At 44.7% G+C, this 26,833-nt stretch overlaps 1 protein-coding gene across 1 annotated transcript in view; it reads right to left on the bottom strand.

Moving 5' to 3' along the window:
- LOC124616724 overlaps positions 1–26,833 on the bottom strand; it is a 54,957-nt gene that overhangs the window by 1,051 nt on the left and 27,073 nt on the right. The gene's annotated exons all lie outside the window — the stretch shown is intronic.

Here is a 26,833-nt window from a genome sequence, read left to right as displayed (position 1 = left end):
ATGAGGGGATATAGAGCAGAAAAGGTCCAAAGAACTTATGTCTCGAAATCCATGGCTTTAATACTAGTGAGTTTTCATTCAATCATACATTGTTACAGAGACAGCGGTCTATTACGTGCTACACCATGCAGCCCCATTCACAGTATGTGTTGAAAATGGTTTCCATGTGCCAACGCATGCGTGTAAGTGCTGTAGCATGTTCTGTCACACACGTTTACATGTTAGGCTGCACCCGAACAGTATCAAAGACAACAGGACCACGCTGCTCCACTGTTTCCACACCTGCAACGGGGTCTGCACACATGATACTTCTGAGATGGCCCCATAACCAGAAATCACACGGCTTGAGATCCGTTGAACGACAGGCCATGCAACTGGACCCTCTCATCCAGTCCACCGACCACGGAAGACACAATTGAGATGAGTCCGGACGTAAACGGCGAAGCGGGCTGGAGCACCATCATTTACCAGCCACAGTACCCTTCAAATCATCAATGGCACTTCTTCCAGCAGTGAAGGAAATGTCACCCGCAAGGAGCTCTCATAGTTCCGGCCTGTTAGGCGACGTGGAAGGAAGACTGGTCCCTAAGTTTGGGCACCAGTTATCTCGGCCCACACATTCCGGCTTCCACCGCTGCTGATGATTCACTGTGAGTATACATTGGAGGTTCTGCACACTGTCCCACAGGTGACTACGAAAGTTCGGAACCGCGCTGCTGCGTCTGTCGCAGGTTCGGATCCTGCCTCGGGCATTGATATTTGTGATGTCCTTAGGTTAGTTAGGTTTAAGTAGTTCTAAGTCTAGGGGACTGATGACCTCTGATGTTAAGTCCCATACTGCTCAGAGCCATTTGAACCATTTGTAATGAAAGTTGATGATACTTCTCTGCACAAAGGCCACCTCATCTGTGAATAGGATGGATGACACAAATCCCAGGATCGTGATGCCTGGTGAAGAAACCAGTGACAAGACTGCTCTAGATGTGGAAAGTCTATCGCTAGTAGGCCTACACTCGCTGTAAGTGATAAGGTTAGTAACAATTGTAATGGAGAGTGTTCCACATAGTCGTCTGGCTTATCCTGTACTGGTGGGCAAACTGCATGGTACTGACACGGAGGTTTCCTTTCACAGTGTTAACCAGATTTTCCCCCAAGTCTGGTGTCCGAACATCTCGGTTACGTTCTTCGTGATTTCCTGCTTCCTGAAACGACCCTGTCTCAGGCAAACAACAAAACACTGTTGCAAACATTGAATGCTGCGGTTGTTTTCGGCTAGGACAGATCTCCTGATACAACCTTTCTGCCCGCCGCACGTTGCCATGAGCCTTTCCGTAAGTAAACACCATGTGGCAAGTTCTCGATTCGAATACTGAACCATTGTGTACAACGCTGTATCAAATCCACTACAAGGTGAGTCAGCAAGAGACGTGAATCGGAATCAATATTACCAATTACTTGGCAACAGTGGACGCTATGTCGTGACGTATGACGATCGTACCGCCCTCTGCGTACAGTAACGGTTGCTGCATGGTGCAGCGCGTATTACACCTCAGTATCCGTAACAAAGTATGACTGAGCAATGGCCTGTTGTATGGAAACCTTGCGTTTCCAGACATAAGTTCATTAGACCTTTTTTGTTCCGTATCCTGTCATCGATCAACCCCTAGAGTTTGTACACGGTGGGAAAAAATCACCCTATATACATGGCGATTCCGTGATGTTTCAGACTTACTAGGGTGATGGAGAAAGATAAATTTATCAATTTGATGTACGAGACCCGGTACCGGAAACGAACTAGTCGGACTTTATAAGCGAAAACCGTTCCGATAGCTCCGACAGTGGAATAGATGTACTGGTACCGTTATTACTAAAGTTGCAGGGCAGGCAGCTTTCAGAGGTAGTAGTGTGGACGAAAACAAAGAAAAAATGTCAGTAAACATGGGCTCCAAAATAAATATATGAGGAGCTATGAGCACTTGTTCAATAGAGATGTGTTTTACAGTATCGAAGACTCCCCGGTTTACTATATATTTTTTCTTTGTCTTCGTCCCTACTACTACCTCTGAAAGTTGCCTACACTACAGTCTTAGCAACAACAGTACCCACACATGTATTCCATTGTCGGAGATATCACAATGGCTTTCGCTGATAACTTCAGGCTCGTTCGTTTCAGGTAGAGGTAAATTTGCCTCAAATTGACACATTTATTGTTTTCCACCACCCTAGAATGTCTGTAACATCATCACGAAATCACCCGCCGCCTATACCATTGACGATCTGTTGTATCGTTGGATGACGTTTTCGGGCGGGTTACCATATACAACGTGATCCACTACGTGCCCTCTAGAATCTGCAGAAGATTGTAACATAATTGTAAAACACCCTATATATATATATCAAACCTATTCCGAGAATGTAGAGCATCAACTGCAAGAAGGAAAGAACTTGAAAATAAGCTTGCTGCAGGAAAGTCCCAACAGAACATAAAAAGCTTTCCTAAATGTTACATCAAAAGTTTGTTACTTACCGTTGGGTTCTCAGCTTCCTAGGACGTTTCCAGGTGACAATTTTCAGTTCCAAAATCGGATAAAATATCCCTAGGGTGGATGGGAGTAGCTGAAAACTCCCATGTTATTGCATTAAAATTTGTTGAAGTTTGGAAAAACGCAAAGTAACCGCTTATTTATCATAATTTCTGACATTTTCTGCCAGTAACCTACAAAGGAGTGTACTTAGTAACCCAGTGAAAATGGAAAGCGTGTTTACGTCATGCTTGAACAAAAAATTAGCCCACGTAATAGGAAACGCGCTCAGAAAATCCTTTGGTCTCTGCAGACAACTATTCTCTTACCAGCTCTCTAGCCCACAGGAAGCTGTTAAAAGTTAATTTTGTGTGAGCAAAACAGTATTACTGAGTAACTGTGCGAAAGACATGATTCAACATTCGTTAGTTATGAGAAAGTACCGAGAACTTACAAATCCTTCAGAAATATAATTTTGCGTTTAAATTTTGTGGTCTTATAGGCAGAAATCTGTGAAATCAGTAAAATTTCAAATAAAAGTAGCATAATAACAAATCTTAGACAAAAAATAATGACAAATTTTAGTGATAAACGAATAGAAAAGTAAATATCATAAAATTGTTGATACATTATTTTCGGGAATTAACATTCAACAACCAGTGGAGCACAAATGCATTAAGTCAGAAATTCCTAAGGAATACAGTGTCGAATTGGAGATTTCAGTACACAGATTGTTCATTTAGGGTAAACTCAGGATTCTGGTTCAGACTGTACAAAAATTTCTATTTCGTCAAGTGAACGCCAAAATATCATGTGAATGATGACTGATGGTAAAATCATCCTCTCGACACAGATTAGTAGAGCGCATAATTCCAATGTGACATTTCGACAGCTCTGTCAGTTATACTTGTGTTATCTCTGTCAATGACTTAATGTAAAAGTCAAGACGTTGGTCAGCACAGTGAAAGGTTCTAATGTAATGAAACACAAACTGTGCGGTACGTTTTTGTGTCATTATGAAGTTTGACTGTGCTCTGGAATCCACATTAAATCTGTGGTCGTCTAGAAAGGGATGGGTAGGTCAGCTCAGAAGTTGGATGCAGGCAATGGCATGTCCTGCTAAGCCGTACCAAGTAGACAAGAGTGACACTAAAACCAACCTTCAGGCTGAGAACACGTTTAGCCACAGAAATAAACTGTGAAAAAAAGGAAATAAAATCAGAAATTCAGAGAATGCAAAAGTGAAGGTAAAATTGTAAACATTGGGACATTAGACAGAGATTAACAAAAGAAAAAAAAATCATGACGCGCAACGTTATTCTTTTCTTTTCACAGACAGAAACAGGCTAGTAATTATCTTGATATGGTCGTGTAACAAAATCAGAATCAGGCGCTAAAGCTAAGTTCCAAGATAACTGTCACATAACAGTGCCGCTGCTCGTACATTTCTGTGATAACTAAAACCTACAAACAATATGTATGACACAAATGCATTTAGGGAAGTTTCTACCCCTGCAGGAAACGCGTTAAAACTACAATGTGTAAGCAATGGAATAATGAAATATACAACCCAAACGTATATGATGTAATACACGAGTAGATAAAAGCTCCAGACGGAATGACCATTCCATCTTTCAGGTGATACCACATGTATGTGCAAATGTAGTTACATGGTATTCCCGTCTTCGCTACATTACATTGGATAATAAGCAGAATTTCAAACCTAAGAAGTCCGGCATTGACAGAGTGTATACTTATTCGAATCAGCCAGTAGCCGATCTCCTGCTTTCCCCTCTCTTTGTCCAACTCCTCCATCCCCTCTCTCTATCCACCACCTTAAGCCCGGATTCCCTGTCCATCTCCACCTGCCCTTCTTTCTGCCTATCTCTTCCCGCCCCTCTCTCTGTCCATCTTCTCCTTCCCCTCTTTGTGCCCATCTGCTCCAACCCAATCTGTCCATTTGCTCTTTCCCCCTCATTTCTCCCACACTCTCTCTATCCATCTCCTCTTAACCCACACTCTGCCCATATACTCCTCACCTCCACGTTTTCCTTCTCCTCCACTACCCTCTTCCTGTCCATCCCCTCCTCCCCTCTCACACTTTTCATCTCCTCCCCACTCTCATTGTTTATCATCTCCTCCCTCTGTCTATCTTATCTTTCCTTTTTCTCTTCAGCTCCTCCTTTCCCCTCTCTACATCCATATCCTCGTCTTCCCTTCTCTGTCCATTTCCTTCACCCCGCTTTCAGTCCAAATGCTCCTCACCTCCTCAATTCAACTCCCCACCACCTCTACCTGTGAATGTCCTTCAACCTCACTCACTGTCCACCTCCTTCTCTCCTTCCCTCTGCTTATCCACTGCTGACCTTGTCTCCATCCTCCAGCTCTCCACTCTGTTATTGTATGTCTCTTCCTCCCCCATCTGCCCATCACCTCCTTCCCCCTCTATGCCCATCACTGGCTCGCTATTCTGTTTGTTCATCTCTTCCTCTTTCCTCTCTTGGTCCATCTCGACATCCTCATCTCTCTGTCCATGCCCTCCTCTCCCTATCTGTGTACATTTCCTACTCTTTCAGCCCGTCTCCTCCTCCCCTCTTCTCTAGCAACCTTACCACCAAAGCAAAACAAGGATAATGGAATGTAGTCCGATTACAACAGGTGATGCTAAGGCAATCAGATTAGGAAACGAGACACTAAAAGAAGTAGGTGAATTTCGTAATTTGGGCAGCAACATACCTGACCATGGCGAAGTAGGAAGGATACACACTGAAGAGCCAAAGAAATGAGTACACCTGCCTAGTACATGTAGGGTCCCTGCATGCACGTAGAAGTGCTGCAGCATGACATGCCATGGACTCAACAAATGTGCGAAGCAGTGGAGGAGGGAACTGACACCATGAATCCTGCAGGGCTATCGATTAATCCCTAAGAGTACGAGGAGGGTGGAGATCTCTTCTTAACAAGACGTTGCAAGGCGTTCCAGATACGCTCAATAACGTTCATGTCTTGGGGAGTTTGGTAGCGAGCGGAATAGTGTTCCTGGAGCCACTCTTTAGCAATCCTAGGTGTCGAATTGTCCTGCAAGAATTTCCCAAAACCGTCGGAATGCACAACGGACATGAACGAATGCAGGTGATCAGACAGGATGCTTACGTACGTGTCAGCTATCAGTCGTATCTAGACGTATCATGGGTCCCATTTAATTCCGCCGGCCTTAGTCGCCGAGCGGTTCTAGGCGCTACAGACTGGAACCGCGCGACCGCTACGGTAGCAGGTTCGAATCCGGCCTCCGGCATGGATGTGTTTGACGTCCTTAGGTTTAAGTAGTTCTAAGTTCTAGGGGACTGATGACCTCAGAAGTTAAGTCACATAGTACTCAGAACCTTTTAATTCTAACTGCACACGCCCCACGCTATTACACAGCCTCCACCAGCTTCAACAGTCCCCTGGTGACATGAAGAGTCCATGGATTCATGAGGTTGTCTCCACAGCCGTATACTTCCATAAAAAATGGATCTGAGCACTATGGGACATAACGTCTGAGGTCATCAGTCCCCTAGAACTTAGAACTACTTAAACCTAACTAAGCTATGGACATCACACACATCCATGCCCGAGGCAGGATTCGAACCTGCGCCGTAGCGGTCGCGCGGTTCCAGACTGTAGCGCCTAGAACCGCTCGGCCACACACTTCTATCATCTCGATACAATTTGTAACGAGACTCGACCGTCCAGGCAACATGTTTCCAGTGATGAACAGTCCAATGTCGGTTTTGACTGGCCCAGGCGCCGCGTAAATCTTTGTGTGGTGCAGTTATCAAGGGTACACGAACGGGCCTTCGGCTCCAAAAGCCCATATCGATAATGTTCGGTTGAATAGTTCTCATGCTGACACTTGTTGACGGACCAGCACTAGAAGCTGCAGCAATTTGCCGAAGGGATGCACTTCTGTCACGTTCGACGATCCTCTTTAGTCGTCGTTGGTCGCCGTCTTGTAGGACGTTTTTCCGGACGCAGCGATGTCGGAGATTTGATGTTTTACCATATTATTGTCCGCCCCCGGTAGCTGAGTGGTCAGCGCGAGAGACTGTCAATCCCAAGGGCCCGGTTTCGATTCCCGGCTGGGTTGGAGGTTTTCTCCCCTCAGGATCTGGGTGTTGTGTTGTCCTAATCATCATCATTGCATCCCCATCGACGCGCAAGTCGCCGAAATGGCGTCAAATCGAAAGACTTGCACCAGGCGAACCGTCTACCCGACGGGAGGCCCTCGTCACACGACATTATTATTATTATCATATTATTGATATTCGCGGTCCACCCGTGAAGTGGTCGTATGGGAAAATCCCCACTTCATCGCTACCTCGGAGATGTGTCCCATCGCTTGTGCGCCGACAGTAACACCTCGTTCAGGCTCACTTAAATTTTGATGACCTACCATTGAAACAGCGGTAACCGATCTAAAAACTGCGCCAGGCACTTGTTGCCTTATATAGTCGTTGCCGATGCCAGCGCCGAATTCTGATTGTTTAGATATCTCTGTATTTGTAATATGTATGTCTATACCAATTTCTTTGGCACTTAAGTGTGAAATGTCGACAGACAATGGAAAGAGACGCATTTCTGTAGAAGAGAAATTTGTTAGCAATGAATATAGATTTAAGTATTAGGAAAACGTTTCTGAAGGTATTTGTCTGGAGTGTAACCGTACATGGAAGCGAAGCATTGACAACAAAGATTTTAGACAAAATGAGAGCAGAAGCTTTCGATATGTGGTGCCAGAGAAGAATGTTGAAGTTTAGATGGGACGATCACGCAACTAATGACGAAATACTGAATATAATTGGGGAGACAAAAAATTTTTGGCACACCCTAACCATAAGAAGGGATCGATTAATAGGACAGTTTCTGAGACATCATAGAGGGAGACCAAGAGACGAATACAGTAAGCAGGCTGAGAAAGATGTAGGTGACAGCAGTTATTCGGAAATGAAGAGGATCGCACAGGATGGAGCAGAATGGAGAGCTGCTTCAAACGACTCGTCGGACTGAAAACCACAACAAAATTCCTGCACTACGTGTCACAGAATGATATACTTTTCTAGATACATTCACTGGCAAATGTGGTAGTGTTTGAAACATTTGTATCGAATAGAGTTATTAACAGAAAAGTAAAAAATTTAAACGTCCTGCATGATGTGGCAGTTTTTCAGCATCTCATTGTTTTTATAACGTCCTTTGTCCAGAAATATGTATTGAAGGATGGTATAATTTTGATGGTACATTCAGCAGGATACGTGGATGCTATGTGGATGTTATTAGTAAGAAGTAATAAATTAAGGCGGAAGGCAGCATGCTGCAGTTTTACTGAATGGGCAGAAAAAAAATGTAGTAAGTGATAATTTCTTGTTCCTTTCATTACTTTGCGGGGGATGTCAGACAGAAAAAGTTTCCTAAATGTTTAAAATTATGTGTAATATATATATATATATATATATATATATATATATATATATATATATATATATATATATATATATATATATATATACACTCCTGGAAATGGAAAAAAGAACACATTGACACCGGTGTGTCAGACCCACCATACTTGCTCCGGACACTGCGAGAGGGCTGTACAAGCAATGATCACACGCACGGCACAGCGGACACACCAGGAACCGCGGTGTTGGCCGTCGAATGGCGCTAGCTGCGCAGCATTTGTGCACCGCCGTCGTCAGTGTCAGCCAGTTTGCCGTGGCATACGGAGCTCCATCGCAGTCTTTAACACTGGTAGCATGCCGCGACAGCGTGGACGTGAATCGTATGTGCAGTTGACGGACTTTGAGCGAGGGCGTATAGTGGGCATGCGGGAGGCCGGGTGGACGTACCGCCGAATTGCTCAACACGTGGGGCGTGAGGTCTCCACAGTACATCGATGTTGTCGCCAGTGGTCGGCGGAAGGTGCACGTGCCCGTCGACCTGGGACCGGACGGCAGCGACGCACGGATGCACGCCAAGACTGTAGGATCCTACGCAGTGCCATAGGGGACCGCACCGCCACTTCCCAGCAAATTAGGGACACTGTTGCTCCTGGGGTATCGGCGAGGACCATTCGCAACCGTCTCCATGAAGCTGGGCTACGGTCCCGCACACCGTTAGGCCGTCTTCCGCTCACGCCCCAACATCGTGCAGCCCGCCTCCAGTGGTGTCGCGACAGGCGTGAATGGAGGGACGAATGGAGACGTGTCGTCTTCAGCGATGAGAGTCGCTTCTGCCTTGGTGCCAATGATGGTCGTATGCGTGTTTGGCGCCGTGCAGGTGAGCGCCACAATCAGGACTGCATACGACAGAGGCACACAGGGCCAACACCCGGCATCATGGTGTGGGGAGCGATCTCCTACACTGGCCGTACACCACTGGTGATCGTCGAGGGGACACTGAATAGTGCACGGTACATCCAAACCGTCATCGAACCCATCGTTCTACCATTCCTAGACCGGCAAGGGAACTTGCTGTTCCAACAGGACAATGCACGTCCGCATGTATCCCGTGCCACCCAACGTGCTCTAGAAGGTGTAAGTCAACTACCCTGGCCAGCAAGATCTCCGGATCTGTCCCCCATTGAGCATGTTTGGGACTGGATGAAGCGTCGTCTCACGCGGTCTGCACGTCCAGCACGAACGCTGGTCCAACTGAGGCGCCAGGTGGAAATGGCATGGCAAGCCCTTCCACAGGACTACATCCAGCATCTCTACGATCGTCTCCATGGGAGAATAGCAGCCTGCATTGGTGCGAAAGGTGGATATACACTGTACTAGTGCCGACATTGTGCATGCTCTGTTGCCTGTGTCTATGTGCCTGTGGTTCTGTCAGTGTGATCACGTGATGTATCTGACCCCAGGAATGTGTCAATAAAGTTTCCCCTTCCTGGGACAATGAATTCACGGTGTTCTTATTTCAATTTCCAGGAGTATATATATATATATATATATATATATATATATATATATATATATATATATATGCCTTTCGCAGTGGGTATCTTCTAGTCCAAGTTCTTTGCTTTCTATATTATGCTGCTCCAAAAATATGGAAAGCAAAGAGCTTTCAATAGAGGAGCTCCACTGTCAGAGGAATCAGGAAAGCCTCTACTTCTGCAAGATGTACGTTTAAACTACAATATGAAATCAATTGAGTTACAATTTTGTCAGTTCTCTGTCAGTATAGTATAGAAAAGAAAACACGCAAGAATACGCAACTGAACAGTTAGTACCGTGAAATATCTAAACAAGTGCATCATATTCCACAATAAATAATTATCACAGCACGACATTTTGGCGAGTTCACGCATATTCGACGTTAAACAAATAGATACAGAGAAGTCCGTGGGGAAGTGGTACGTGTTTTATAACTGTATTAAAATAATCACGTAATTGCAAGGTTGCCTTAAAGGAATGCGACAGTACAGATCAACAGTAAGCCTGTAAATAATGGTGGTAAAATATTATGTCAATGCGTCACTAAATTTTCACTTTAAACAATTACCCCAACCCACTAAAGACATAAGATAGGTATGTAACAAAATCCGAAGAGTAGTACTATGAGGGTAACCAGATAGCATCCATTGACACGCATGCTAACGCGCATGTATATTGTCCAAATATACAGGGTGCATCTGAAATTAAATTAGAAAATGGGAGGGCTGGTAGAGTGGGTCACAACGAGCTGCCTACGAGGTGCATTCAAGTTCTAAGGCCTCCGATTTTTTTTCTCCGGACTGGAAAGAGATAGAAACATGCGCATTGTTTTAAAATGAGGCCGCGTTCATTGTCAATAAGTCCCAAAGACGGCAGCACCGTATGGCAGATGGAATTTTACCACCAGCGGCGAGAATGAGAACTGTTTTAAATACTTAAATGGCGACGTTTTCCTTACTTGAACAGCGTGCAATCATTCGTTTCTTGAATTTGCGTGAAGGAGACATGTGGTGGTGGAGTTATGGATGTGTCGAAAGTGCGTTCGTGGGTGCGACAGTTTAATGAAGGCAGAACATCGTGTGACAACAAACCGAAACAACCTCGGACTTGCACAATCCGGTCTGACGACATGATCGAGAAAGTGGAGGGAATTGTTTTGGGGGATCGTCGAATGACTGTTGAACAGATCACCTCAAGAGTTGGCATTTCTGTGGGTTCTGTGCACACAGTCCTGCATGACGACCTGAAAATGCGAAAAGTGTCATGCAGGTGGGTGCTACGAATGCTGACGGACGACCACATGGCTGCCCGTGTGGCATGTTGCCAAGCAATGTTGCCGCGCAACGACAGCATGAATGGAACTTTGTTTTCGTCGGTTGTGACAATGGATGAGACGTGGATGCCATTTTTCAATCCAGAAACAAAGCGCCAGTCAGCTCAATGGAAGCACACAGATTCACCGCCACCAAAATAATTTCGGGTAACCGTCAGTGCTGAAAAAATGATGGTGTCCATGTTCTGGGACAGCGAGGGTGTAATCCTTACCCATAGCGTTCCAAAGGGCACTACGGTAACAGGTGCATTCTACGAAAATGTTTCGAAGAACAAATTCCTTCCTGCACTGCAACAAAAACGTCCGGGAAGGGCTGTGCGTGTGCTGTTCACCAAGACAACGCACCCGCACATCGAGCTAACGTTACGCAACAGTTTCTTCGTGATAACAACTTTGAAGTGAATCCTCATACTCCTTACTCAGCCGACCTGGCTCCTAGTGACTTTTGGCTTTTTCCAACAATGAAAGACACTATCCGTGGCCGCACATTCACCAGCCGTGCTGCTATTGCCTCAGCGATTTTCCAGTGGTCAAAACAGACTCCTAAAGAAGCCTTCGCCGCTGCCATTGGAATCATGGCGTCAGCGTTGTGAAAAATGTGTACGTCTGCAGGGCGATTACGTCGAGAGAAGTAACGCCAGTTTCATCGATTTCGGGTGAGTAGTTAACTACAAAAAAAAAAAAAAATCGGAGGCCTTAGAACTTGAATGCACCTCGTATATCCGTATCCCCTAGCGTACCGCACTAGGCGTCGTTGAACAGCGTCGCGCACAGCGAAGAGGATAGGCACACAACATGTCATCCGGTCCATCATGGTAGCAGGTCTGCAGGGCAACGATTTCAATGTATTTGTGACATCAACGTAGAGGAGGTGTCATGCTGAAGTTTTACGACCTTTGATTGTTGACGCTGTAGTCGACATACGAGGGCCATTCAGAAAGTAACGTCCGGTTGATTTAAGAAAATACACCAAGTTAAATAAAAATATTTTAATATATACATCTTACAACTACATCTTTGCACTATTTTTCTACATAGTCTCCATAGCGATTGAGGCACTTATCGTATCTCTCCACAAGCTTTGAAATTCCTTCTGCATAAAAATCACCCGCTTGTGCCTGGAGCCAGCCTGTGACCGCATCTTTGAGCTCTTTATCGTCATCAAACCGCTGTGACCCGAGCCATTTCTTCAAATGCATGAAGAGGTGATAATCACTTGGCCCCGGGTCTGGGCTGTAAGGTGGATGGTTGATAACATCCCACTTGAAGGACTCAAGAAGGGCCGTTGTTCTGCGAGCAGAGTGAGGACGGGCGTTATCGTGCAAAAAAACGATACCGGAAGTCAGCATACCACGGCGTTTGTTCTGTATAGCCCGTCGTAACTTTTTTATTGTTTCACAGTACACGTCTTGGTTCAAATGGTGCAAATGGCTCTGAGCACTATGGGACTCAACTGCTGTGGTCATAAGTCCCCTAGAACTCAGAACTAATTAAACCTAACTAACCTAAGGACATCACACACATCCATGCCCGAGGCAGGATTCGAACCTGCGACCGTAGCGGTCGTGCGGTTCCAGACTGTAGCGCCTTTAATACACGTCTTGATTAATGGTCGTACCACGTTCCATGAATTCAACCAACAACATCCCTTTGGCATCCCAAAACACCGTTGCCATCAGTTTTCTGGCAGAAAAATCTTGCGAGGCTTTTCTTGGTTTGGTAGGCGAATTTGAATGTGCCCACATCTTTGATTGTTCTTTTGTCTCAGGGTTCACGTACTTAATCCAGGTTTCGTCACCGGTCACGATTCTGTTTAACAATGGTTCTCCTTCGTCCTCATAACGTGACAGAAAGTCTAATGCAGAGGCCATTCTTTGAGTTTTGTGGTGGTTGGTAAGAATTTTGGGCACCCATCTTGCACAGAACTTACGGTAACCCAATCTTGCTGTCACTATCTCGTACAAGAGAGTCTTAGAAATCTGTGGAAAACCAGTAGACAACTCCGACATTGAGAAACGTCGGTTTTCACGAACTTTTGCATCAACTGTCTGAACGAGTTCGTCAGTCACCAATGATGGTCTACCACTCCTCTCTTCATCATGAACGTTTTCTCGTCCACTTTTAAATAAATGTACCCATTCATGGACAACTCCTTCACTCATAACTCTTGGTCCGTACACGGCACAAAGCTCACGATGAATAGCTGCTGCAGAATATCCTTTGGCTGTAAAAAACCTTATGACAGCACGCACTTCACATTTGGCGGGGTTTTCTATTGCCGCACACATTTCAAACTGCCACAAAAACTAAACTAGCGCAGGTACGACGTTCACTCGACCACGGCTTGATGCCGACTAGCCTGTTGAGTGCGTGAACGCACAGATGGCGTCGCTACTCCCCCCACAACCCGCACTGTGACCAATCGGAGGTTACTTTCTGAACCGCCCTCGTAGTTGCGGATATTCCAGGCGGGACAACACTACGGGGTTTTCCGCCTCTTACCTGGACAAGAATGAGTTGCTTTTATCTGCGCAAATGGCTGTTTAATGGGTGCTGCATAGACGTCAGCACTTGTGCGCACTGCCAGGTCTAGCTCGGCCTGCGTCTGCTTGTCATCTCAACGGGGAAGCTTTTCTGTTAGTTACAGTGTGGAGTGGATAGGAAATTGAGCCCCATTTTTTGGATGAAAGGGCAGACATGCACTGTGCTTACGGGGCGGCGGATGGAAATCCACACACTGCTCAAGGTTCGACGATTTCCGAAACGTCGAGTGCCAGATCCACGCACATTAACTGCCATTCACAGATCACCACGAGAGACAGGTTCACTTGAGGTACGTTTTCCACTATTACGTTCTCGTAACGGCACACGTGTATTTAAGGTCTACTTCGAAACCCAGTGTATTCATTTTGTGTTGGGGGTGCCAATTCCTGACGGACGCGGTCGTCAACACATATTGCGTACAGCAGGCTTGAAAAGGAGGAGTTAGCACTTCTGGAAAACGCACAGTCGACAGTCAGTGGCATGTTGCACGCCAGATGAGTGTAAGCCATCGCGTAGTTAGACGTGTGTGGCACCATTTGCACCCAGACCTCCTGCGGAAGATTCACGCACTTAACCCAGACGATTTTCCACGTCCAATTGTATTCTGCCAATGATTTTTGCAAAGGTGTGCTAGTCAACCGCACTTTCCGAACAGTGCAGTTTCTACGGATGAGGCGTGCTTTGCACGAGAGGGTATGTTTGACAGCCACATTCAGTACTTGTGGGCGCGGGAAAATCCGCACACCGTCTTTGTTCGTGGTCACAAAGATCGCCTCGTTGTCAACATTTGGGCCGGCTTGGCGATACTCTGGCCGGTCCATACGCGTTACCTCGCTGACTGAACACACATCCTGCGTGAATACATTCTGATGAAACCTTTGGCAAGAACTGGCTAGGGTGCAGTAGGCCGGTGGAATGGAATCCACAGTCCCCCAACTCGACGCCCATTGATTTTTTCTTCTGAGGTCACCTGAAAACTACTGCCTAAGAAACATTCATTGAAACTGATGATGAGCATACAGCACGCCTTACGGTAGCCTCCGATGCCATTTCCATTTTTCCAGGAGTGTTTGAAAGAGTGCGACAGTCACTCCAGCGTCGTTGTGCGGTATGCATTCGAGCAGGAGGGCGTAATCTCAACCACTTTTTGGTACTGTTTTCATATAAGGGTAATGAAACTTCGTCTCACTTCTCCTTTAGCTTGTTGCCACAAACACACTGAAAAAGTTGCCCTACAAACCCGTTATACTGACGGCTCGGGTAACGTGTTGTATGTAAACGTAGGCTTCCGCGGTCGTTGTCACGATCAATAAATTCTGTCTGGGTTTGAGATCGCATTGTCATCTGTAAAATTCCGACGTTTCGGTGACTGCTGCAAGGCGCCTTCCTCAGGGTGTATTGCTAACACCCTGACGAAGGCGCCTTGCAACAGTCGCCGAAACGTCGGAATTTTACAGATGACAATGCGGCCTCAAACCCAGACAGAATTTTATTGAACATGTTGTATGTCTACCCTCTTGCTGGCACGCTGTCACACACCGCCTGCCCACAACCAAAGCCAGCACGCTATAACTTGCAGCTATCACACACTTTGGCCACAAGCAACGGAAGGTAGCATCCTAAATATCTGGACAGAAAGAGAGGAAGAATTGACTATCTTTGACACACTCCCGGTGCCTCACCTAAATGAGTAACACCCACGGTATCAAATGCAGACACTGGAGAGAGCGCGAGTCCTCTGTCCTCTGTCTCTGTCACACAAGCCACGAACCGTCAATCATTCGCTCACATGCGGTACATGGAGGATAATAAGAGGCAGCCTGGAGAGCCACACTGATAACGAGACGCAGCCCACACGAAACCCAGCGTCAGCAAGCTGCAGCTACCCAAAATGCACAGTGTACTACTGACCATTCTATTTTATTACTCCTTTTTTTTCAGAAGTCCCAAGGAAATTGTCAGTACCAGGTCGTCACTGAAATCATGACATCATAAGGGTGCAATCGTATATTGGTATGGTGTTCATTCTTTTTCTAGAAACTGCTTCCACAGCCACGAAATTGATGGGTTACTATGATTTTTGCACCGAGCTGGTATGCAATGTACCATGCACACATAAGAGAACAAGAAACACAGTAGTGTTTTTCTACATGATCGCTGCAAAACAGTAGTTACTATAAAATAGCTAGGAGCAACCGATCTAAAAATAGGAAGTAGATGTCAGTCCGTGAGAAATGTAATCACCCACGAAAGAAGTCAGCTACAAAACACCTATTAGATCCATTTAACTTTACGAGTATTTACTCATCAGCTTGAGGACCTCACCAGGTTGGACTAGTAAAATATAGGAGCTTATAGTAGTCGGATCACAAAACTTTTATAGGAATAGTCAACAATCACAGCGGTAAGCTCTTGTAGTTGCATGACTGGGTGTTGTGCGATGTCCTTAGGTTAGTTAGGTTTAAGTAGTTCTAAGTTCTAGGGGACTGATGACCATAGCTGTTAAGTCCCATAGTGCTCAGAGCCATTTGAACCATTTTTTACTTGTAGTTGCTATGAGAGATGTGTTATGCGTTATGGGGAGACATTAATAGCTGAGAAAAAAGTCCAACGGTGTATAGTGCAGGCGATGTTTTAATTTCTCGCATACGCGCTAGGGAAACGAACACAACAGAAAAATACGGATGTTAACCAACTGCTATACTTTCCATGCTAATAGACAAGGATGTACCGTATCGTACTCTCTACCTCATTCTATGAGTGGAATGTAACGAATATGATTTTCTCGACTCAGTCTGTGTATGGACACTGGGAAAGCTCTCTCAGAAAGCGGTTAAATTCTGAATGCTGTTTAGGTTAGTTGTTAGGTTAGTGTTGTTTAACGTCCCGTCGACAACGAGGTCATTAGAGACGGAGCGCCAGCTCGGGTTCGGGAAGGATGGGGAAGGAAATTGACCTTGCTCTTTCAAAGGAACCATCCCGGCATTTGCCTGAAACAATTTAGGGAAATCACAAATGCTGTTTAAATTCGTAGAAAAACATATACAGATGATACAGTGCAGAATCAGGTAAACAAAGGGGATGAGTTCACACAGTATATTGGTAGAGGGGTGAGGGATTAGATATACTCTAATCTAGTCGAAATATGAAGTGAAGTCGTTACCATACTAAGCAGAGTACAGTCAACAGTGTAGTGGCCATCATACTTTCATCGTTGCCCTGGAGTTCTACAAGAACCTACCCGCACCTGTATTCTCACCTTTGAAAACATTAAATTTCTCGTAGTCATCATACAAAGACGCTTATGGTAATTACAGACACGTACGGACATCATATTTTTAATAGATCTTTGCGTTCAATAGAGTCAAATGTAAATCCTTATAAAGACTGCTACAAAACACAGTTGCTTACGGAATATTTGTTTACCTTTTTTTTAGGTCACTGTGTAGTAGGGTTGCAGCACTACTAGGTTGTAGCGGTCGAAGCATGCATCTTGGTACTCCGTAGATCTTAAGAAAAAAATACACTGTGAAACTGTACTGTTATTCTACAGGTCTTTTGAAGGCTGACTTCAGCGAAGGCTATATCTAAAACAACATACAATGTTCCAGCGTAAAGTCAAACGCCAGCGCGTGAGCCTTGAACTTAACAGCAGAGAGGGCTCTGAAGAAGACGTCAGACAATTGCACGCCGACCGACCCCTGTCCAGGACGACAACGCAACGACAGTGCCCTCTGCACGAAGAGGACATAAGCGCCACACTGCCAGGCCGCGGTCCAGTTCTGTGGGTTCCACGAGAAGCATCAAGACCAGCTATCTGGATAGAAGCATTCACTGTATTACTTCTCTTGTATTACGAATTGTGTATGCTGAAAATATTTCTTGTTTGTTTGTCGCGCTTTGCTCGTGACACAACTGTATTTCTCAAAGTTACGTATTGTGTGGTGTCACCGCCAGACACTACACTTGCTAGGTGGTAGCCTTTAAATCAGCCCCGGTCCGGTAGTATACGTCGGACCCACATGTCGCCACTATCAGTGATTGCAGACCGAGCGCCGCCACACGGCAGGTCTAGAGAGACGTCTTAGCACTCGCCCCAGTTGCACAGCTGACTTTGCTAGCGATGGTTCACTGACAAATTATGCTCTCATTTGCCGAGACGATAGTTAGCATAGCCTTCAGCTATGTCATTTGCTACGACCTAGCAAGGCGCCATTATCATTTGCTATTGATCTTGTGATGCATGTACCGTCAGACCGATGTTCACCAATTATGGATTAAAGTTAAGTATTCCAGAAGCTATGTACCTTTTTTGCTAGTCTCAATTCCTTGTCCTGTTCCAGACCTCACGCCAGCCTGCGTGAGCTTAAACGCGTGCCTTTCGGCTTCCTGTCATAGTGGATTGGCTGTCTTGCCAGTCCACAACATATTGTCATTTATTTTCTGTAATAAAAACTGATTAATACGATTTGCTTGAATTATTGTCTAGCGATCTGAGAAAAAGGTTTCCTCATATACTTTTGCCTACAGTTCGCGAGTTGGAAGGTGGTAATATTCCATGTCCTTTCTCCTGTACAAGGTTTCCCCTCCAATCAGTCACATCGCGAAAGGAATGATTCTGGTTGAGCGATGACATACACTGAACTCTAACTTTACCCATGCTATTGGGACCATGTTACAATACTTTAATTTCCTGTAACCTTCACCAACAATATCTGTGTGAGGTGGACATTTTACTCTGATGATTACTATGTGGTGGGCAGAGAAACTGATAGTTAAGGCGCTGTAACCTTGCAAATCAATTCCAACTGTGACACGAGTTTTGTCAAGCTCAAAATGGCTCAAATGGCTCTGAGCACTATGGGACTTAACATCTATGGTCATCAGTCCCCTAGAACTTAGAACTACTTAAACCTAACTAACCTAAGGACAGCACACAACACCCAGCCATCACGAGGCAGGGAAAATCCCTCACCCCGCCGGGAATCGAACCCGGGAACCCGGGCGTGGGAAGCGAGAACGCTACCGCACGACCACGAGATGCGGGCTTTTGTCAAGCCTTTGTGCTGCCTTTGCCTAAACATATGTTGGTCATGTAATAGTATATCACGTAATATTTCTTTTGTTTTCAGGTCTCCAATCAAGTTTTTTCAGTGGGATGCGGAAGGGTGCTGCCTCATTTTGAATCTGTCATGTTACGATTAATTAACAAAGTCCACGATTGAAACAAAGTTTACTTATCTAAAATATGCCACTTACGTACAATATGGTACATATGTTGTCTCTCTTAATTATTTAGTCCAAGTTTATATGTGCAAAATTAAAAACATAGGCAGACAATGCATAGTTAATAGCCTTTTTTGGTTTTGAGTGTCTTGTAGGGATACTTTTATAGGTAAACTTCCTTGGGTCATTGTTATGATAACAGTAACTTAACTGCAGAGCAAAATTCCCTATTCAAGGAAATGGTTTAATTCTGCTCAAAACATTTTGTACCTTAGTTATTATCCCTCACCTTTAACAAGGTCCTGGCCTGAGAAAAATGCGTTTCCAAATCCTTAATGTAACACTTATATATTACTCCTATGCTGTATGTCTTGTAGTCTACATTACACTTGTCAGACCTAATTTTTCAGTGGAGTGATTACATGTTTCATATATCTGTGAGTACTCTTTCTTAGCAAACTACTGGTCTTTGGTATTGATATGCACAATCAACAAACATTACATTAAGAAGTACTCTTCTGTACTCTTCTACAGCATATTCACCCCATCCTGATACTGAAATGCAGATTCCGTAAGAAGAATAGCCGTATTCCAGCAGTGCAATGGAACCGGATGCGTAAAACAGGTTTTCACACAGTTTACAAGCAAATAATTAAAACTAAAGATGGGGGGATCATAATTTATAGCATTTTTCGGCCCTGAGTGTCAGCAACTTGTACTTCTGCACAAGAAAATTATCGTGTGTTCTTATTATCGCAGTAGACAAATTGCAGGGTGAGTGTGCTGCTACAAATAACATGTTTTATGCCCCGAAGCAGTCAGTCTTAATTAGGTAATATTGAGATTTTTCATGGTACTCTCCCAGGCAGTCGATCAATTACAATGCCTTTCTTTCGAAGTCAGTTAGTTTCACTTTGTAGCAAGGCCGAGTTTATTTGTTTCAATAAAGTGCTGCCGTAATTGTTAAACGACCGGAAACTGACGGACACTTGCTACCTGTCAGATATCTAAATGGTATGTGCAGCATCTTTGACGGAATAAAACTTCCCTTCATAAATAAGAAAAGAGTCAGTGTGAAGTAGTGCAACATGGCTGGTCGTCCAGGTCTCACGGTTGAGCAGATGTAAGCACGGGTAACTTATACTGAAGAAGCGCATGTACACAGTATTTAAAATGATTTTGATTATGATTCGAAACAAGGCTCCACACGGAGCTCTAATAAATCAGAGGGCAGTGATATATACAGAATGGGGAAGGCACGTAATGTATGTGAGTTTCACAGAGGGCAGATTGTGATGGTGCGGAGCTTCAGCACAAGCAATTGGAAACTGTGCAACTTGTCGATGCACATGATAAAAGGCGTCGTAATTCTGGAATAGAATGCTTCCATATTAAATGTACTGCGGTACGTAGATTGAAGCTCCTGATGGACCAAAGGAGGAAGCAGTCCCTAATAATAATGGGAGTCCTAGAAGGCGTGCAAAACAGCTTTTTCATCAGTCGAATTCTGATCCTTTTTCATAAATATTAAGATGTGGCATGTGTCATTTTCCGTCGTATGTTTGACGCTTGTTTACTGACGAATCTGTTCTCAAACATTTGCAAAAATGCAATGAAACTGAGGTGCGTGGAGAGTTGGAAGGTGAGGATTGGACACTACCATTAGAAGAGCCTTATGCATTACCTAGTATTCCGTATGTCAGGCTCTACATTTTTACAAGTCTCTCATTTCAAGTAAACGCTTCAGGGAAATCATGTTGCTTCTTAAACTGAGGTCGATATGGTCAGAGTGACGGAAAATGACAAGTTTGCTCTCGTTTCAGACGTGCGGGAGAAAGTCATTACAAACTGTGAAAGCATTCCTGATCCACAGATAGATATCAAGGAGCAAGGTTGGAATATAAGATTAGATATCGGACTACTCATTTCATTGCCTCAGAATCCAACAAGTATGGGTATAAATTCGGGATCCTGTCGATAAACATTCTCAACATATGTTGAATGGATTCCCATATCTCCCTCCTTCTGGTAAACATAAGTGTCTAGCATGACTGTACTTAATGTTTAGAATGAAAACCGAATAACCGACCATTAGAGTGACTATCTGATACAGAAAACTCATCTCCTTAACTATAAAATGCTAAGAACAAGCTGTAAACACATCGACTATAGATGGGACACTAGAGTCTCAATGGCAGAGGTTCGAAAAATCTGGTGGTTCTATTATATCTAAATTTTACTGTGTCTAGTACAGTAAATACATATCAGATTTCGACTACAGCCCACCCACTTCCCACCTCTGTCCACCCACATGGGCGTTACGTGAACTCACCTGCTATATGGGGGACTGGTTGTTTGTGTTGTCCTAATCATTTCATTATCATCATCATTCGTGACAGTGGCTACATTGGGCTGTGAAAAAATTGGACTGTGTGAAAATGGGGACTTTGTGCAGGCGCTGATGACCGCGCAGTTGAGCGCACCACGAACCAAACATCATCATCATCACCTTCTTTATATACCTGACCGTGCACTGTGAGAGCTGCGTATGCATATTAGAATCTTAAGTAGCATTCGAAATACATCTTTCCAAGATGATCCTAGGGTCCATATTGGGGACCATGCCGAGAAAATCAGATTCGTAACAGTGTGTGATAGGGAATACTGTAACAACCATCCTACTCCATTAGCACAGAAAGAACAGCTACTGGTAAAGATCTGTATTTCCGCATTACTGTCACTTCTGTAGAGGGTGTGCGAGAAAGTAACCCATCATCCGCAACAAACTCTCCTGGATTTTGTTTTTACAGTGTGGTGTCATACAGTATCGCTATCACACCAGGCAAAACACGTCCCGACGTTGCCAATAGACCATGCGACGGTTCCACCACTGGTGCCAGAGTAAGAAGCGCCGGCAGCGAAGCGAGCCGTGTATACCTGCAGTCTATGAGCGCAGTCGGCCGAAGCCTCAGGAGTTTATAGTAGCGTCTCTGTATCGTGATCATTTATGACGATCAGGCTCTGTTTACTGGATTCTCTTGGACTTTCTGTATCAAGTTAAGTAAACACCAGTATCACACAGATTGTCTGTGCTTCTAATCATTTCTGCTTTCTGTCTAAGCCTCACCTATTCCTCAGCACCCATCTCTGGCGGATCTAGCACCCAACAGTACATACTGCTCTCCCGCAGCATCTGCCATAGAAGGTAATTGTTGTTGGTGACTGCCTCCATAATATTCTCGTGATCTGAAGACAAAAACCTCAGCTATTTTACGAATCCAATCAGATAACGGAACAACCTAATAACATAAAACGAAACAGCTAGAGTAAAAAAATGCAACAAAATCCTAATAAACAAACGTTCACTGTATTTTGAAAACAAACTGAAATAAAATCAGATATTTAAGCAAAGTAAATCACTGTCTAAAAGCTGGTGTACAAATAGCGTTGAAGTCACAAAAAGCTAAGAATACATGCTCCCCTGGTATTATAGCAACACAGTCATACCCATAATGACCACGAACAAAATCTCGTAGCAAATTTATGTTTTGCGTAAGTGAAAGGCCATATGTACGCAATATCTCCAATTCCGGTCAATGTACTGGACGCAAGGCCTCACCCGTGTTTCTCTTAATTCCAGAAAATCTACTGGACGTAGAAGACCGTTCCAATGTTAGTAACAACCACCATTAATGTGCTCCCGCAGGGTTCAAAGTAATGTACATTATACATATCCCTCAACAATTACCAAAGAACGTCTCGTGCAACAGCTCCTGTATACATAAGTTACAAGAGCCTATAAAGCAACCGAGTAGAAGTCAACCAGTAAAGCCAATAGCCACATATGTATAACAAACACAAAGTGGACCGTTAACATAGAAACGTTGACATGGAAATCGAACGGAATGAAGCCAAGAGACACATACTCATTAACATACATTTCAAGACAATGATCTCTGAAAAGTGCGTAAGAAGATGAACCCACACAATAATTTGCACGTCACAAACATCAAGCACAGTTCTTGACGACTTCACTAACCAAGGAAGAGGTAGTGGCATCCGTCACACACCGAGTCACAATTTACAAACAGTAATATTAGATGAAATACATTATTCATATATTAAAATTATGCACACCTAAACTACATTATGATACTGGAGTACCAGTGTTGTTGGTGACTGCCTCCACAATATTCTCGTGATCTAAAGACAAAAACCTGAGCTATTTTACGAATCCAGTCTGTTAAGGGCCTCAGGCTAACAAGAAAATATTAGTAAAAAGACGTCAAGTCCTGTAGGAGTTTTGTAATTGACTTCTTTCATGGAAGATATACGTTTCTCACAGACTGATACCTGTTTCCACATTTTCCAGCGATACCGTACGTGAACAGTACTGGAAATCTTCTCCCCAAAAGTATGCATGATGTGTTACATCCTTTGTCAAATTCATGCGGAATTACGAAAGTTGCGCAGAAAGTAATGCACCGAATTTTTTTCTCAGCCGAAAACAATGTTACGAATGCGAAACGTTACGTATGTATTACTTGAAGTGTCCTGAGTGAGCGCGCCAAGTTTTCGTCACCGCCAACTAATAGCGCAGCTGCAGGACATGTTCAATATGGCATCTATAGGCGCTTTACCTTACGAGGATCGTGACGTCATTGAATTTCTCACTGCAAAGAAAGAAACTGTGGGGAATATTCACAAACGCTCGTGCAAAGTCTATGGAGCATCTGCTGTCGATAGGAATACAGTTAGTAGCTGGGAACGGAGGGTGAGGTCTTCAGAATACGGTTCGGCAGAGCGCCACGATTTGCAGCGGTCGGGGAGACAATCAACGGCTGTCACACCTGACATGTTGCCGCGAGCTGATGTTGTCATTCGCCAGGATATTAAAGGATGCCATTCGTGAAAGATATTTTGAGGACGATAAGGAGACGATTCACACAGTGAATCACTGGCTCTGCCATCGGAACAAGGATTGGTACCGACAGGGTATACACGCCCTTGTTTTGCACTGGAGGAAGGCCATAGAACAGGATGGAGCTTACGTAGAAAAACAGAGTGTGTAGAAAAAACACCATTCTTTCATGTGTGTAATTCTCGTTATGTTGAATAAAGAACTGTTGAAGAAAATATTTGGTGCGTTACCTTCTGGGCAACCCTCATAATAAGAACCCACCAACTTCGTAGTTGTGCAATCTGTCTGACGATTTCGCCCTCGTGATGTTGTGATTTTAATAGTGATCTATTACTGAAAAGAATGAAGAGGTTCAGATATACACTCCTGGTAATGGAAAAAAGAACACATTGACACCGGTGTGTCAGACCCACCATACTTGCTCCGGACACTGCGAGTGGGCTGTACAAGCAATGATCATACGCACGGCACAGCGGACACACCAGGAACCGCGGTGTTGGCCATCGAATGGCGCTAGCTGCGCAGCATTTGTGCACCGCCACCGTCAGTGTCAGCCAGTTTGCCGTGGCATACGGAGCTCCATCGCAGTCTTTAACACTGGTAGCATGCCGCGACAGCGTGGACGTGAACCGTATGTGCAGTTGACGGACTTTGAGCGAGGGCGTATAGTGGGCATGCGGGAGGCCGGGTGGACGTACCGCCACATTGCTCAACACGTGGGGCGTGAGGTTTCCACAGTACATCGATGTTGTCGCCAATGGTCGGCGGAAGGTGCACGTGCCCGTCGACCTGGGACCGGACCGCAGCGACGCACGGATGCACGCCAAGACCGTAGGATCCTACGCAGTGCCGTAGGGGACCGCACCGCCACTTCCCAGCAAATTAGGGACACTGTTGCTCCTGGGGTATCGGCGAGGGCCATTCGCAACCGTCTCCATGAAGCTGGGCTACGGTCCCGCACACCGTTAGGCCGTCTTCCGCTCACGCCCCAACATCGTGCAGCCCGCCTCCAGTGGTGTCGCGACAGGCGTGAATGGAGGGACCAATGGAGACGTGTCGTCTTCAGCGATGAGAGTCGCTTCTGCCTTGGTGCCAATGATGGTCGTATGCGTGTTTGGCGCCGTGCAGGTGAGCGCCACAATCAGGACTGCATACGACCAAGGCACACAGAGCCAACACCCGGCATCATGGTGTGGGGAGCAATCTCCTACACTGGCCGTACACCATTGGTGATCGTCGAGGGGACACTGAATAGTGCACGGTACATCCAAACCGTCATCGAACCCATCGTTCTACCATTCCTAGACCGGCAAGGGAACTTGCTGTTCCAACAGGACAATGCACGTCCGCATGTATCTCGTGCCACCCAACGTCCTCTAGAAGGTGTAAGTCAACTACCCTGGCCAGCAAGATCTCCGGATCTGTCCCCCATTGAGCATGTTTGGGACTGGATGAAGCGTCGTCTCACGCGGTCTGCACGTCCAGCACGAACGCTGGTCCAACTGAGGCGCCAGGTGGAAATGGCATGGCAAGCCGTTCCACAGGACTACATCCAGCATCTCTACGATCGTCTCCATGGGAGAATAGCAGCCTGCATTGCTGCGAAAGGTGGATATACACTGTACTAGTGCCGACATTGTGCATGCTCTGTTGCCTGTGTCTATGTGCCTGTGGTTTTGTCAGTGTGATCATGTGATGTATCTGACCCCAGGAATGTGTCAATAAAGTTTCCCCTTCCTGGGACAATGAATTCACGGTGTTCTTATTTCAATTTCCAGGAGTGTAGATGCAGTAATAAAATACTGTAGTGGTTGGCATTAAATATATTCTGGTGAGTTGCAGCTTATCAAGTCTGGATCATATTTTCCAATACTGGCTGTCTCTTGACTGGTGTGACTCTGTGAGCTACTGCAGGCCGCTGTCCACTGTCTGTGGACGAATTATTGAGGGTTTGTGCCTTGTGCAACATTCTCCTTTTCACTCACTTTCTCTCCAGTGTTTGCGTCAGATTTTATGAACATTGCCCATATCGGATAAGCATGCAGATGTGTGACAAAGGTAGAGTAATTTCTCTCCCTCCAGTTGTGTCACATGCTGCTGCCTTTTGCTGGTGTCGAAGTTGTGTAATGTGAGGAAATAATAGTATACTGGCTGCAGGCATTGGTGTGTGGTGTGTGGTGGTGGTTCCCTGAGGCTGGACGCTGTTAACAATATTTCTCTCCCTCCAGTTGTGTCACATGCTGCTGCCTTTTGCTGGTGTCGAAGTTGTGTAATGTGAGGAAATAATAGTATACTGGCTGCAGGCATTGGTGTGTGGTGTGTGGTGGTGGTTCCCTGAGGCTGGACGCTGTTAACAATATACATACGCAAGGCAACAGGGCGGCAGTGGGCACGGAGACAGCTATCTGGAACCTCGCGCAGTACTACTCCCTGTATTTTTTTCAGTTTACTTTAAATACAGTGCTTTTCCTACCGTTCCTATCCTGTGCCTGTAGTGAATTATAGTACATGTTTAAAAGTAACATGTGTGATCATAGTTGATTTTTTGCTATCGTTATACAGTATACTAACTACAGTAGATTAGTATACTGTATAACGATAGAAAACCTGTCATCCTCTAAGGCAACCATATAGTGACACTGTCCTTTAACACAGTAACAATAGAAGTGGAATTTCCTTGTAAGCTTGGTATGTATTTGTTGCAGTGTGTTGTCTGTTAAAAGCGAGATATGTGTGTACTTGTTAAAATATCACACTGTGCTTATTGCTTATCGTGGGGGATTGTAGCATATTATTTAAATATTTTTAATTGTGTTGTGTGCTAATAGTTCAGTCTCTCATTCATGCGTGTGACTTTGTAATACTGAGATAAAAATCAACAAACTTGTAACGATTTGTGAATAGCAAAGGACGGATGTGTACATAGGCTTGTCTGCTTGGATTATGTGTTTAGCAGTAATATCTTGCCCAAATATTACTTTCCTGATTTTATTTAATGTGGAAGTCGACATAACTGACGTAAATATGACACTGTACTAGTTGTTCAGTTCTGTATTTATGTTTGTATTCTTGAAAGTGGGTTAAAATGGGCCAGAAACTGTTACTATGAATGGGTAATCGTCAGATTATGGAATGCTTGTAGGAATGTCATGCTGTCGTTAATTTACTGTTAGCCATTTCAGCAACAGAAAAGTAACTCGCTTTTTCTTACGTGACACGTTATAGTTCTCATCTTTTGCAGAATATGTCATTATTCATTAAATTATAGTAACTGAACCCCATCCTAATCACACATTGTAATATCAGAGTGTCC

Source organism: Schistocerca americana, chromosome 5, assembly GCF_021461395.2.
Source record: "Schistocerca americana isolate TAMUIC-IGC-003095 chromosome 5, iqSchAmer2.1, whole genome shotgun sequence".
Taxonomy (NCBI): domain Eukaryota; kingdom Metazoa; phylum Arthropoda; class Insecta; order Orthoptera; family Acrididae; genus Schistocerca; species Schistocerca americana.
The sequence above is the reverse complement of the archived record's forward strand: the minus strand, read 5'-3'. Positions and strand labels throughout refer to the sequence as shown.